Source organism: Parasteatoda tepidariorum, chromosome 7 (assembly GCF_982258835.1).
Source record: "Parasteatoda tepidariorum strain Cologne lab strain chromosome 7, Ptep-v5.0, whole genome shotgun sequence".
NCBI classification, from domain to species: domain Eukaryota; kingdom Metazoa; phylum Arthropoda; class Arachnida; order Araneae; family Theridiidae; genus Parasteatoda; species Parasteatoda tepidariorum.
The window spans coordinates 4,845,103-4,859,241 of record NC_141761.1 but is presented as its reverse complement, the minus strand read 5'-3'; the positions used below and the strand labels follow the sequence as shown (position 1 = coordinate 4,859,241).

General features: G+C 29.6%; 1 pseudogene across 1 annotated transcript in view; it reads right to left on the bottom strand.

The window, feature by feature from the left end:
* Window positions 1-9,499, bottom strand: part of LOC147806757 (afadin-like) — a 35,511-nt pseudogene extending 26,012 nt beyond the window's left edge. Inside the window, exons 1-6 of the transcript XR_015435688.1 lie at window positions 9,485-9,499; window positions 5,918-6,110; window positions 5,702-5,811; window positions 4,345-4,431; window positions 1,376-1,547; window positions 751-1,006 (exon numbers count right to left, since the gene is read on the bottom strand). The product of XR_015435688.1 is annotated as an afadin-like (transcript). The remainder of the gene's footprint in view (window positions 1-750; window positions 1,007-1,375; window positions 1,548-4,344; window positions 4,432-5,701; window positions 5,812-5,917; window positions 6,111-9,484) is intronic.
* Window positions 9,500-14,139: the final 4,640 nt, after the last annotated feature.

Here is a 14,139-nt window from a genome sequence, read left to right as displayed (position 1 = left end):
TTGATATTTTCTCTGTCTGGGAGTACTGCAGCATTTGAAAGGGGCTTTTCAGCAACGAACTTACAAAAAAAACACATTACGTACTGGTCTTAAACAAGAAGCGTTGAACGCAATTATGAACCTTTATCTAAATGGAAAACCCCTTTCAGATTTCTGTGCAGAAACCTCTGTAAATCATTGGCTTGATTGTGGAACTGGCAAACGTCATATTTGATTCATTTAAAATACGCAATACCCCCGTATAAATTGACATTCCAGAAAACTTGACCTTTGTCATTAAAATTATTTCATGAAAGAAATACTAGGTTACTATTAGTAACCTAGTATTTCTTTTATTACTGTATAATGTAATCCTAGTAACTAGTAATTCATTGTGCAATTTATATAAATGTTTGTAATAAATAAGAGAAAAATATATTTTTATTTATTTAAAAGCTACGGGTTAGTTTCAAAGAAGGACGGGTACATTGTTGGACAAGCCGTCCTCGGGGACGGGAAAAATTTCTGAGTTTTTTCGAGCCCTGGTTACAATGCTCAAATGATTGTCAGTCTTAATTGACTGCTTTATTTGGACTCTATACATGCAGTTGTTCGATATTCTATAATTTATAAAAATGTCTGCAAAGGAATGATGTCAATTGTTCTTAGCATATCCATGAGCTTTTTTTTCCAACTTTTTTTTTTGTCAAAACGTAAGTATCAAACCAGAATTTTGAATCAACCAGAAATTTATTAACAGTTTGTTTTTACCTTTACTCTGATTATGCTGCTGCTGAATCATCAGAGGACGATCATCATCATCCAATATATATTCTCTGATACCGCCATTAGGACCATCATTTGTATGATGTGATACTATAGTTTGTAAAAGACAATACATAAAAGGATCCATATTTATTCAATATCTCTTTTACCACATAGGATGCAGTATCTTTTGTAGAAAGTAGAAGTGTTTTGAAAGGCACATCTTTATTTAAAGCTTCTCCAAATATTCTCAAGGTACCACCTAAAAATACAATATAATTTTTTTTTTTAAAAATTTATAACACATGTTTTTTTAATGCATTAATATTGGAATAAATCAAGGTTGGCAAGCTTCTGCTGACATGGTTAAAACCAATGGTAGAAACCGGTTAAAACTGGCATGGCAGAAACCCTTTTTCTTATATCAACGTAAATATTTCCAATGACTCCCAAAACTTCGTTTTTCCAAAGAAAAATATTTGGTGAAATCAGTTTATGATAAATTTACTTGATTAATTGAAATTTTTTATCTCTTATAAAAAAAAAAGTTCATCTATGAAAATACAGATTAAAATTAAACACAGAAAAATAGTTAATTGAAGATCATTTTTTTTTAAAATTTTTTAATTACCTGCATCAGTGCCACCCTATTGACAAAACTGTTGAAGTTTTTTCTCTAATATTTGCTGCCTCCTTACGCGCATAACTGCTTATGGATTGGAAATTGATCGAGTAAAGCTTATTTCTGGAAGTTCAGAGTATAGTCGCTCAGCTATACCATCTTTCTTACTATCTTCAGCAGCCTGCAATGAGGAACCTGCATGCTTCGGGTAATCGCAGAATGTTGATTATTTTGAATAGTTTATATCTTAAAACTCCCTAAAATCAATTCAGAATTTAAAAAACTGACCCGAATATTAAAAAAAACTTAACTTAAAATTAGCCCAAAACGAAACTTACTTCACGTGACACAAAATGAGGCGTGGTTTGCTATGACGTCAAAGTATAGTAACTCAGCGAACGGGAGGAGTTAAACCAAAGCTTCCTATCTAAAAATGTGCTACAAAGGCATTTTAATTTGAACCGCATTTTTTAAAAATTGTGTTTCTTTCATGCTTATATTATTTATATATAGTTCAAATATATATGTAGCGTATATCAGTTGCATCCTCTTCCTTGAGAAAATTTTCGTGAGCACCTTTCAGCATAATGAAATAAAATTGAGGAATGAAAAAAAAAATATCGAAACTACATTTTTTTTAACAACTTTTGAAATAAATTCATTTTTATTTATTTATATTGATTCATTTTTATTTATATTTGTCTATATATAAAAGTCTGAACTGTTATGAAAGTTTTTATTTAATGAGTTGATCCCAATTACAGGGAATGGAATGAATGGTATATGACCTGGGATTTAGGTAAATTATTTAGAAAAATTCTTTTTTATTATTAACTTCTAAAATATTTTCTTGAATTTTTTTTGTTGAAGAAATGTAAATAATGCTAAACCCCTATCTTTTTTTATTTTAATTTTGATAATTTTTTCTTCTAGATAAAATTACTTTTTAACTTTAAAAAAAAGAACCTGTACACCACTGTTCTCTAAGAATAAAATACTTTCATTTTAAGGAATAAAAAAAAAGAAAAAAAAGAAAGAAAGTGATCTGAACAACATTTCATCAACATTTTAATTCAGTATAATGAATTATTCATTCAGAGAAGCCTGTCAATCAGAAAAACAATCTTATAGAATTAAATTATAATTAAGTAATTAAGTACTGTAAAATGGTCTTAGCAACAGTATAATGCAGTAGTTGCACCAAATTTGTCTTTTTTTCTCCTTTTGGTGCACTAAAAAGTAATTTATTTGGCGTATTTAACTTAGAACTATTGCACATGGTACAATGCAACTCTTCTAGGTTTAGCTTGGAGCCATTTTTCAGAACTTATACTCGGGCAGCATATGCTTTCACCATTTCACAACATTATGGGAGTCGTGGTTTTACTATACTGTGACGTCATCAGTGCGGATGGGAAACCTAGCAGCGATTTAGGGGCGGGGCTAATCGAGCGATTTTAACTATTAATAACAAGATAACTAGTTATCGCACCTGTCTGAAATTGGTGTCTATCTTTATAGAATAACATGATGTTTCATTTTAAAACATAAAAAAAGCATGCAGGTTCCTCATTGCAATATAAAAATTAATAGGATAGCAATTTTGGAGTAAACATACAAAGGATACTTTCATTTGCATAATATAGACAATCATCCAAATATATATAGTCTACCTAATAATACTGTAAAATTAAAGCTGCCAACATTTCAAAATGTACACAAGAAAGTTTTTTTGCAATAGATAACTATCAACTTATACTGAAGATCAAGACATGTTTACTTGTAAGCAGTTATTCTTTTATAGATGGTTGAAATATGAAGCAAATATTTGCTAAAACATAATATACATGAACATGTGATCACAAATGTAATTTGTTAACATCACAGAAAACTATTTAGTATCACTCATTATAAACAAAAAATGGTCTAAAATTCCTTATTTTACCCTGCAGTCAATATTTTTAAATTTACAAACATAGCAGAAAGTTTTTTCAGTAATACTCATTTAAAAAGATAAATAGTCAAAATTTCCTAATCTTAACCCACAGGTCTATCTTGCAGAGATTACACCAGAATTTCTTTCCGTGCTTTGCACAGTCGCATTTTTCCGTGATTATGACATTCTATTTATTATAAATACCAGTGTGCCTTAAATTTAATCAACGTAAAGTTTTTCAAAAAATTAAAGGCATTTTTGAAAGGAAAAAATCGGAGATTTTTCAAAGTTTCAATAGTTAATTAGTATTACAATATCTAAGAGTTTATTATAATTGCTTGCAAAAAGTTTTTTAATTGAAATTGTGATCACGGTAAGTAATTCATTTTATTTAAGTCTGCTTATTGATCAGATAGACCTCTAGACAATGAAAAGAAGCCATAAAGTGATTATTACTCTAACAAGCTACTAATAAATTTGAGAAAACAAACAAATAAATTCAAAAAATGACATTATGTAGAACTTTGAATGTTCTTGATTAAAGATTACAACTCAACTTAATTCTTTACAGATTTTAAAGAAGTTGTTGATAAATAAACACTAATTGCACTGAACAAAACTCTTAGTAGTATCAAGGTGGTCACAGAGCAATTTAAAAATAAAATTTTAAAATAAAAAGATAAAACGCAAATAGCTCAGGATCAGCAAAGAGGGAAGGGATTATTTAGACTATATTAAATGTTATTTTATTTAACAGAATTTTAATTAACAGAATTATAAATTATATTTAGTCATTGTACACTAACTCTTAATATAAAACCCACCTAATTCTTTTTTATGCATACAATTTGATCTAATTTGAGTTAATAATAGGTGGGACAAATTGTATGTCTTTTTTCTTTTTACAATATAATTTGTTTTTGTACAAGTTAGGAGAATTGTAATACATAAAATAACAACTGCAAAATAAAAAGTTACAAAATTTGAGAAAAGTTATATACTAACAGATATGAAAGTAAATATAAAAGAGAAAAATAAAAACCTTCAGTCTCTCTCGCTTTTCTTTCTTCTCACGTTTAGATAATTTTCTTTTGAAATTTTCATTATCACAAGCATCCATACTAGAGATCTGAAAGACAAATATGAAATTAAAACCAGGATATTTTGAAGAAGAAAAATCTATTTGCTGTAGAAATTTTATTTTGCATAAAATTTTCAAGTAAAGTTAAAAAGAAAAAGAAAATTTTAACCAGTAACAGTTTATCAAAACAAGTAAATTTTTTTAAAAATGAATTATACTTCTTGAATCAAATATAAGGTACGTATAAATGTGAAATTTATATGAGAAACTCATTGCTAGAGAAACAATGAAAGTAAGAAATATAAATATTTAGTATTCATCTAACAGAATTTATTTATTTTTTAACTTTCTACAGAAAAATGTGGAAGATAATCAAAATTATTCACATTATTTAGAGATACTTAATCAGTAAAATATATGAAGAGCATAGATTTAGTGATGATTTCATAATTTTATTAATCCTAATTTCAAGATTAAAAACTTAAATCAAAAATAAAGGTTAAAAATTAATTTATTAACAAATAATTGTTGTCATTTGTTTGTTAGTTTTGTATTTATGAAAATTTAATAATATTTAATAAATTAGTTAATGAAACCAAAGTATTGTTAAATTTGATTTACTTGTATATTGACACTAGATGTGAAAAAGAGTTCAGTCCCCCCCCCCACCAAGAGCTCTGGTGATGAGACATGAGTTTGCAAGCTGTAAGTACTTTTCCCGCTTAAAATAAAGTTTAAAAATATTTCACCTTCCTTCAAACTAAACAGATACATAAGGTTCAGTTAAAAAGCATTAAAAAAAATTTTGATAAACAACTTAAAGGTATGTCTTAAATGTTATAGTCTCAAATTTTGGCCTCATATATTTTTAAAAAACTGCCTTTATTGTTAAATCTCAGGTGAGAATGAATTGATATTCTATGAATCTTGAGCTCAGAACTGCAGAAGCTCATCTAGTAAACAGGTAAATCAGACTTAAATTAACTTAGCAGACAATAAAAAAAAATACTGTTTCAAGCAGTTAAATTAAATCCTCAATTTCTATAATTCTTCTATTTCTAATATTGCAAATAACACTGATTCCAAAACTAAAGATTTTAACGCTAGAAAGATGATGGCACTAAATTGACACCTTTCATATTTAATATTCATAAAATCCTTAAAAATTTTTACTTTTCACAAAAGTTTTTAAATTCTTAATTAAATCCAGTTAAATAGGATCTATAACATTTAAAAAATGAAAAATCCATAATTATTTAAAAGCACAGATAAATGTTTTTTTTTTTATAGGTATATATTTTAGTTAAGTAGAACATACATAGGACTTTTCATCCATGCGTCGAAGAAGAAATCTCCCTTCTCGGTCATCTCTATGCCAGTCTAGCTGCCCAAGAGGGAACCTCTCACCTCCTTTTAACTTCCTCTCCTCTGCAAACATAATAGAAAAAAACATTGAAAATAACAATGAAAAAAACATTCTTTTTTATTAAAAAAAATAATAAAAGAATTATGTTTCCTTCATTTCCATACATACCTCCATTTTCATGAATTACATAAAGTGCATATTCAGGAATAGAAAGCATTCGAATATCTGGACGGAATTTTTCTATTAATGTTTCTATTACGTCTGATGTAGTTGCTGTAATGGCAACCCTTATGCATTTGGTAGCTACCTTTTGACCAGCATCTTGGAAATAAAACCTCATAGCCCCATGGAACTCTAAATCCTAAAAAAAAAAATTATAAATTTAAATTCATTTATTGATTGCAATTTCTTAGAATTCTAAAAATTATTAAATCAAAATAAAATATAGTGCACAATTTAATTTTTTTGGTATTTTTATGACAATTTAACAAAGCCCGCAAAATTTACAGAAATACTTAACTATATGCATTCAAAACTTTAATAATCCAGATTGGAAATTGAGGAATTCATTTATTGATTTAAAACATATAGTAAAAAATATACAGTTTTTTAGTTTAATTAACTCTAGGAATACATTGATGCATAAGGCCTTGGACAGATCTATTCATTCATTAGTAAAAAATTTCATATTAAAATCTGAACAAAAATATTTTTTTTAATTAAATGTAATTGGTAGTTTAACTGCAAGACAATAAACAATATAAAAATGTCAATTGACCCAATTGTCACTTTTTACCATCCTAATAACAATTTTCTAAATTTAAAAAAATAAAAAAACTCGTTAAAAATTTGTCTTTGTCTTGTTAAAAATTAAGCAATTTAAATTTTTAATTTGATGGGTAAGTTCAAAGCTTCTAATAATCATTCCAGAATAAAAACTATAAATAACGCAGATATTTGATCAACTACACAATCTCAAAACAATAAACATTGCCATTAGCAGCATCGATTGCAAAATTATTTAATTTCTTTTAAAATTACGTTTTAAGACATTTAATAAGGAATAAGAACGATTTTGTAGTTATAATTCAAAAGTTAAATCAAAAGACAATAGTGGCTTTTAATTAAAAATTACACTTCATGCTTCATTAGTGTGTAGGAAATTCTGCCAATTTCAGGCATGAAAATTTTGCCAAAAAATTTAAATAAAGTATATAAGATTAAATTTTAAATCAATAATTCGTAAAATATTCGAACTCAAATAAGCAAACTTCACTTTCAACAAAAAGTCACGTTTTTCTGTATTCTTAAAATTAGAAAAAGACATTAACACTAGAAAGACGGAAAATTAGTATATACCTACATTGCCCAAAAGCAGTCAAAATGACTGAATTGTGAATGCGTAAATAAATTTGCTTAAAATTAATTTTTAACATTTTTCATATTATTTACAGTTACATAACAAGTTATTAGTAAATATTAACAATAAAAAAAAATTATACGTTGTACAAAAAGTCACGAAATTCTAAGAAATTGTGTCCTTATATACGTCATTGTTTTTCTAATTGAAATTAAAAGCAGTCAAAATGACTTTCTTAGGCAATCTAGTGTTAATGAAATCAAACATGTTCAAAAAACTCAAAAAATAATAAATAAAAAATTATAATTAATAAAACACAAAGCGTAGAAAGTTTCAGAATTATAAAAAAATTTCCAAAACAAAAAAAAAACTAGACTAAGCGTTGGAGTGTGCATAATGATTAATTAATACATTACATTTGAGCTATTAGGATGTAACATTTGTGAAAACGTAAAATTTTATTTCGCCAATCAGGTTAAGATTCGGCATTCACTCAAACCCTTTTGATATCCCATCGGCAGTTAATTAACATGTCACGAATTCCCGTCTACAAATGGATGTTGTTTCCTCATCTACGAAGAAACTATGCAAGTTTTACAACTGCGTGCTAAATTCTTGTTAAGCTACATGACACAAAAAATAAACACTCCCATTAAACATTAACATCTTAATGACAGGTTTTATACGGTAACCAAATTATTTTGTCAACTGCGATTTGTTGACAATAGTAAACAAAATAATGACACTATTTTATTTTGGTCAATCGTTTCACAAAAAAATAAAAAAATAAAAAAAATACAATAGTTGGTATTTTCATATTTTTAAATTACTAAGTCTTGAAAAGAAAACAAATTCATTTTTAAAGCATCAATTTTACATCCAAAAAAGCCAATTCTACGAAAAACGAATTATAAAGTTTTGGAATTTTCAGGAGCAAGTATTCGATTGAAATAGTAAAAATAAATATAAATACGAATGTTAACTCTTAAAAATTTAAAAACAAAATTTGAAATTTCTGATGTTGAAAAAAAATTAAAATGGGGTGGACAAGACAGTTTTTTCCTTAAAACTTTCGAACCAATACTTCCTCACTAGCGTTTACTTTACTAAAAGTTTCGTTGTTCTTTTCTACCCTAGGATAGAAACTGCTTTTTGCCAGCATGGCTATCCTCAGCCTGTAATAACTCTAGGGAAGAACAGATTTTCTATGTTATAGATTGGTCAAAACCTCAAAATGCAACAGTTGGCGATGGTCTCTTTTGTGAAAAATGGACATAAACCGTTCTTCCCCATTGGTCTTCATTTATCAGATCGGAAAATCAATATTTAGCAATTAAGTTGCATGGTTTAAATTTTCAACACTGTTGAACAGTATGAAAGTAACATAAAACTAAATTTCAGCAAGAAAAAAAAATGTTCTTATGTTTGATAGAAAATCAGCTTTATCTAGGCAGCAATAGTATAGTTACAAGCTCACTTTTTATATTTCTTTCTTTATACAGTTAACCATCCACTGAGTCTATTCTGATTCATAAAATGATGAAAAGGTTGTATTTTTCAATTCCATCCTATAATTAACATTTTTTATTAAATTAGAAGATATAAAAAATATACATAATATGTAAATTAAAAATCTATAACACACAAATACTCACGGTTTTCGGTGTTTCAGTTTCATTTCATTTCATCTCCTGGAATTTTCTATCCTTCTAGCATTTCTCAGAAGCATCCTCTCCCTAGCTATACATTTTCATGATTTGCGCTGTCCTTGTTCAATCTCTATATTTGTTCCATCCAGTTCTTTCAGATATATTTAGTTAAAATTTCAGCTTGTTAATTTGTCACAAAATCATTTGTATTATCTGATACCAATTATAGTTCTTTTTTAATTAAAAAAAAAAAGGTTTGCCAGAAATGTATTAAAGATTATCAGAAAGATATATAATTATATATTTACATTTTTTACAAACTTTACGTTGGATTAATTTACAATACGGAATAAAATTAATTTAACAAATTTTCACATTTTACTTATTGATCCGATTCCTTTTAATTTACTTTCATGCTTTACAAACCTTTAACTTGGATTTATTTTTTTATTTTACCGAAATTATTTTTCCTTATAACAAAAATTATTCAATAGAAAAATTCTACTACAATTTCTTTAGAACTTTTTCTCGTTGGAAAATATTTATTCATTTAGAAGACCAACAGCTAAAGACTATGTTAGCTGAATACCGACAGCACTCTTGAAAAACAAATTTTTAAATTTTCAGCAAGTATTCAAACTCTCATAATGTCGACATTTATTAATTTAAGTTTTTAACCTAATTTATAACATAGTCGGGTTTCTTAAACTTAATGCTTTGTAGTACCTGGTATCCATCCATTCTTTAGGATAAAAACACAGCGTTTGCTGCTCATTTTATATTCTAAAATGCATTAACAGGGAAAACTTAGGGAACCCTCTATTTGGAGAGTAGTGTGTTCTCAAATTTTTTTCCGGCAATTCAAGAAAGTCGAACTGTTATTTTTGATCAAATTTTTAAACCTCATAATTCATCGTATTATCATAATTCAGCACAAGCAATCATTACAAATAAGGTATGAAAGAAAAAACATGTATGAAATATATCAGGAAAAATTTGGTTAAAATTTTATAGTCTTAGATTGAGGGGAATAGCATTATCCTTGGGGATATAATTTAAGTATGTACTAGACTGAGTGACTAGTAAATATTGTTCTGTCCTGCACAATTTTTCAGAAGAAAAAAAAATCAGCCTCGTTACATATCCTCTCTGGTTAGATTAGGTTTTCTTTTCCCCGTCAATCAAGGAAATAAAAAAAGTTTGTAAATGATAAATTAAATTATATAAGCATAGTAATTTCTTAACCCTATAAATGCCTGTGGTATATTTATTGCACATCAGTTTGATAAAGTTAACGGCTTAGTATAATGGTAATCATAAGATAGATATGCGATACTCTTTTTTGGTCACAGTTTCTTAAACTATTTATCGTGACACCCCAAAAAACGTTTACACTGTTAAAATTGGGATTATTAGGAAGCATGTTATAGCCTTTTTTGTGACACAATTAAAGTTCATAAAAACATACATTAAAACTCAGATTTCTAAATTATGTTATTTAAAACCAGTTATTAGTGTGTGCTCATTTAAAAAAGTGTATATTTAATTGATAACGAGGATGCAACTTTCTAGAAAATCAATTGAATAAGCCAAATTTAAAGCTTCAATATTTAAATTTTTTGGTCTTCCAAAATTAAAAGTTTTGTAAAAAAATTACTTTCTATTAGAATTTCTTTTATAAAATATTTTTATTTTCTTGTTTTTTTCATTTTGATTAAAAATGTATAAACGCAACAAAAAAATTTTTCTCCCTCCTTTCTCTCTTTTTCGGAATTTTAGAGTTAAAAGAGAGATGTCAATTCAATATTCCTATTTTTTTCAATATATATATTTATACACAGGGATTCCTTAGAAATTCTCTATTTTTATCTTTCTTCCCTATCAATTTTAATTTTTCATACACAACACTGAAGAGCCAGAAAAATTGTTCACTTGTTTGATTTTACCAGCATCCCTTGACCTTGATAATGCAGAAGTTGCATAACGTATCCGATTATTTCACTAGCGTCTGAAGACAGATTATTCAGTTAATGAATTTACCATATTTTGCACCTTCAAAGTACCATATGGCAGGTATGCATTTTTTCTAAGCAAAACGTTGCAAGGCATCGCTGATGTGTTGAATATCACTTCGACATTTAAACAGCCAAAGTAAGCGTCTTAACTCAGAAGATAGTTCTTGGAGGGGTAAATTTCTGAAGGAATCAAGAATTTCTTGGAGGCAATTTGGCCACCCTCATTAATGAAGAGTGAGATCTCTCAAAGAGTTTGCACTGCACTAATGGAAGAAAAAGTCCCGTAGATATGTCCACATTATTACCCAACAGTAACCATTTAGAAAAGATGAAAGCCTCTGTGTCCACAACTGGGGATAAACAAACAGTTTATCTTAAAGTAGTAAAACACTTATACTTCACTGTTAAAAAAAATCACTTCAATTCTTTTTAAGTCTCTGCAAGCTAAATCCTGAGTGGTTTTAAATCACCTTTTAGAAATCTTTTTGTTCTATTCATATATGGTGAAATTCATTTCATGAGGGATGCACAATTGCAGCAGCATTTGGCTTGACCTGATATAATGTAATGCAAAGTGCCTGCCCGCGGCAGCGTTCATCTGACTTCTTCATCGGGCAATTCTGCCCTTAGGCGACTGATGCATTTGACGTTAGGTGTCGGGGTGGATGGCAGCTTGGAACATCTAGGTTTAATCTACGGATGGTAAACTCCGGAGGCGAGGTTCACCCTCATGTTCATTTCCTCTCCTTAGGAGTATTCAGCATTTGTAGTCACTGGTAAACACTTTTCTTTGTCTTTTTTTTGCAGCGGAAGATTTGGTAGTTTCATTTTGTTTTCTCTGAGCAAGAAAGTTGTTCAGTACTTTCAGAACTGATATATTAATAGACAGTGCAATCAGATTCAGGGGTAATGGGAACTAATTCCTTAGAGTTGTACAGTTCGACAATATTTTTGATGGATTGATTTCCCACCTCCAAGCAATTGTTTTTTAATATAGATATTAAGCTTATTCAAGTAGAATTCACGAGTCTTTTGCTTTTTCTGGCAATCTAGTATAAATATCTTTCCATTTCTCACACCTAATAATGATTGAGTCCATTTAATCCTCTGAAAATTGGAACAGAATTCAGGTGTTTCAGATCCTTTTTGGAAACATCTTTTGCATAAAATGGCTCATGGTTGCAGTAGAACATCCAGTTACCTTCATTGTCGAAACATTGGGTAGTTGCAATCAAAGAGAGATCAATTTCAACAAACTTATTTTGTTAAGACCAAACTTATTCCCAGAACTAACTTGTAGCAGCTTCTTTAACATGGGATATTTCATTCTATCGTAGAATTGTCTACATGTCTGGTATACTGGACACGAATGGATGTGGGTGATCAAACAATATGCTTACATATCTATCACTGTCATTCTTCTTATGCATCAGCAGGAAGCCAGTTAAACATTAATCTAATCTTTCGAAAATCTATGGGATTGAAAAGTTCTCTACCAAAATACCATGAAAAAGTTTCTTGCTGTGAAGTCAATTATTGTACTTCTGTGAGCCTTTTGCTCAGCGAACCTGCATAAATGATAGCCAAAATGCACATTACCACTGGTACACATCTTGTTAGCAACAAAGCCCATGACCATTTGAGGAAATGTTGCCTGTTTTTCGCTGTTTTTAAATGTTTCAATAACTTGTTGAATGTTTCCTTTTTTTCAGGGCCTTTTTCTAGTTGGCTCATGTCTTTTGATAAAATGCTACTGTAGCAGCAGGAACTGATCTTACAGCTTAAACAAAGAATATCGTAATTCTCTTTACACAAGCCTTGAAGGCACTGACATATTCAACACAGTTTGACAATCCTTGGCTTTTTTATCCTTATTTTATCCTTTGCTACGGCATTTGATAAAAATAGGTCTGAAGATGTAGTGAAGTCACACAGTGCCTGGGTTAGATGGTAGATAATTTAGGAAATTATTGGAAGGTACACATCCTGTATTCACAACTTTTTCCCAATGAAAAGTGTCTTAAAAAGAGAGATTTTTGATAACTCCTATTTTAAAGGTATGAAACTGTCTGGCAGCAGAAAGTGAGTACTGTAGTGCGGTTTTATCATCTGGAAGCACTTTTTTCTGAATCTTACTTTTCAACCAGTGAAATTTGCTGTCGGACATCCGTTTCAGTAAACAATACTTCTCTAGGTTCCATGCAAATGTGTGAGTTATGTACAACATAGAAGATTCAAGCAAATTTATGCAAGCTGGTTTGTCTGAGAATGTCTCTTTGGTAGTTCAAAATTTATAACATACTTTCAACAGTTCTACTATGTAATACTCGAAAGTAACTGAATAGAAGATTTTCTTTAATTTATAGGGAGTGCAAAAATCATGCCATCTTTTGTTGTGTTGCAGTTCATAGCTATTTTGCAAAATGAGACATTTATTTTATGTACGTTCACATTGCCTATCTTATGTGGTGGATAGTTTCGAAAGTTTTTGGAAAGAACACTTTTTGTATCCATAACGATTAAAAAGTGTCTTAAAAATGTAGATTCTTGATATTGCATTAAGGCTTTTTACTCTGGAAGCACTTTTTTCTAATCATTTTTGTTCTTAAATCTTTCTATCAGTGAAATTAGTAGCGTAACACACGTTTAAGTAAATACTACTTTCCTCGGTTCTGAACAAAAGTGAGAGTTATATAGAACACACAAGATTCGTCTACATATTTTGCAAGATGGTTTGTCTGAGAAAGTCCCCAGTTCAGAATTTTTAGCTTATTTTCAGTAGGTCTCGGTCGATCAATGTCTCTAAGATTGGAGAGTAACACAGCAGTCAAAGTTAGAAAATTTTCTGAAATATATGGAGATTACAAGGATAGCACAATTTTTGTTTTGTAGTGATGCAGTTGGACGCCCGGTGGCTGAGCGGTAGTGCTTCGCGCTGTCATGCCACAGGTCCCTGGTTCGATCCTCGGGCCGGGCAAGGTTGACTCAGTCTTTCATCCCTTCAGTGGGTCGATAAATGAGTACCAAGCATGATTGGGAACTAAACACTGGGGGTTCCCCGCTTGGCTGACCAACTGACCGGAACACCTGCTCCTGCACCCCAGAGCCCAAGGTCAAGAAAACTGAGATGGGCACAGTAGGCCTTGGCCCTCTATGGGCTGTCGCGCCACTGAATTTAGAGTTAGTGATGCAGTTGATGACTCATTCGTAAAATGAACCATTTCGTTCATATTTCCCACAAATATTGGAGTGATAATAAATTATATGAATATTTTGAATCTTGCAGCAGGTTCAATTTTGAATGTAGCTCTGCTAGGAGGACGAAGAGGAAATGCTTTGCAGTGTTTGGTTGTTTTTGGCTTTAAA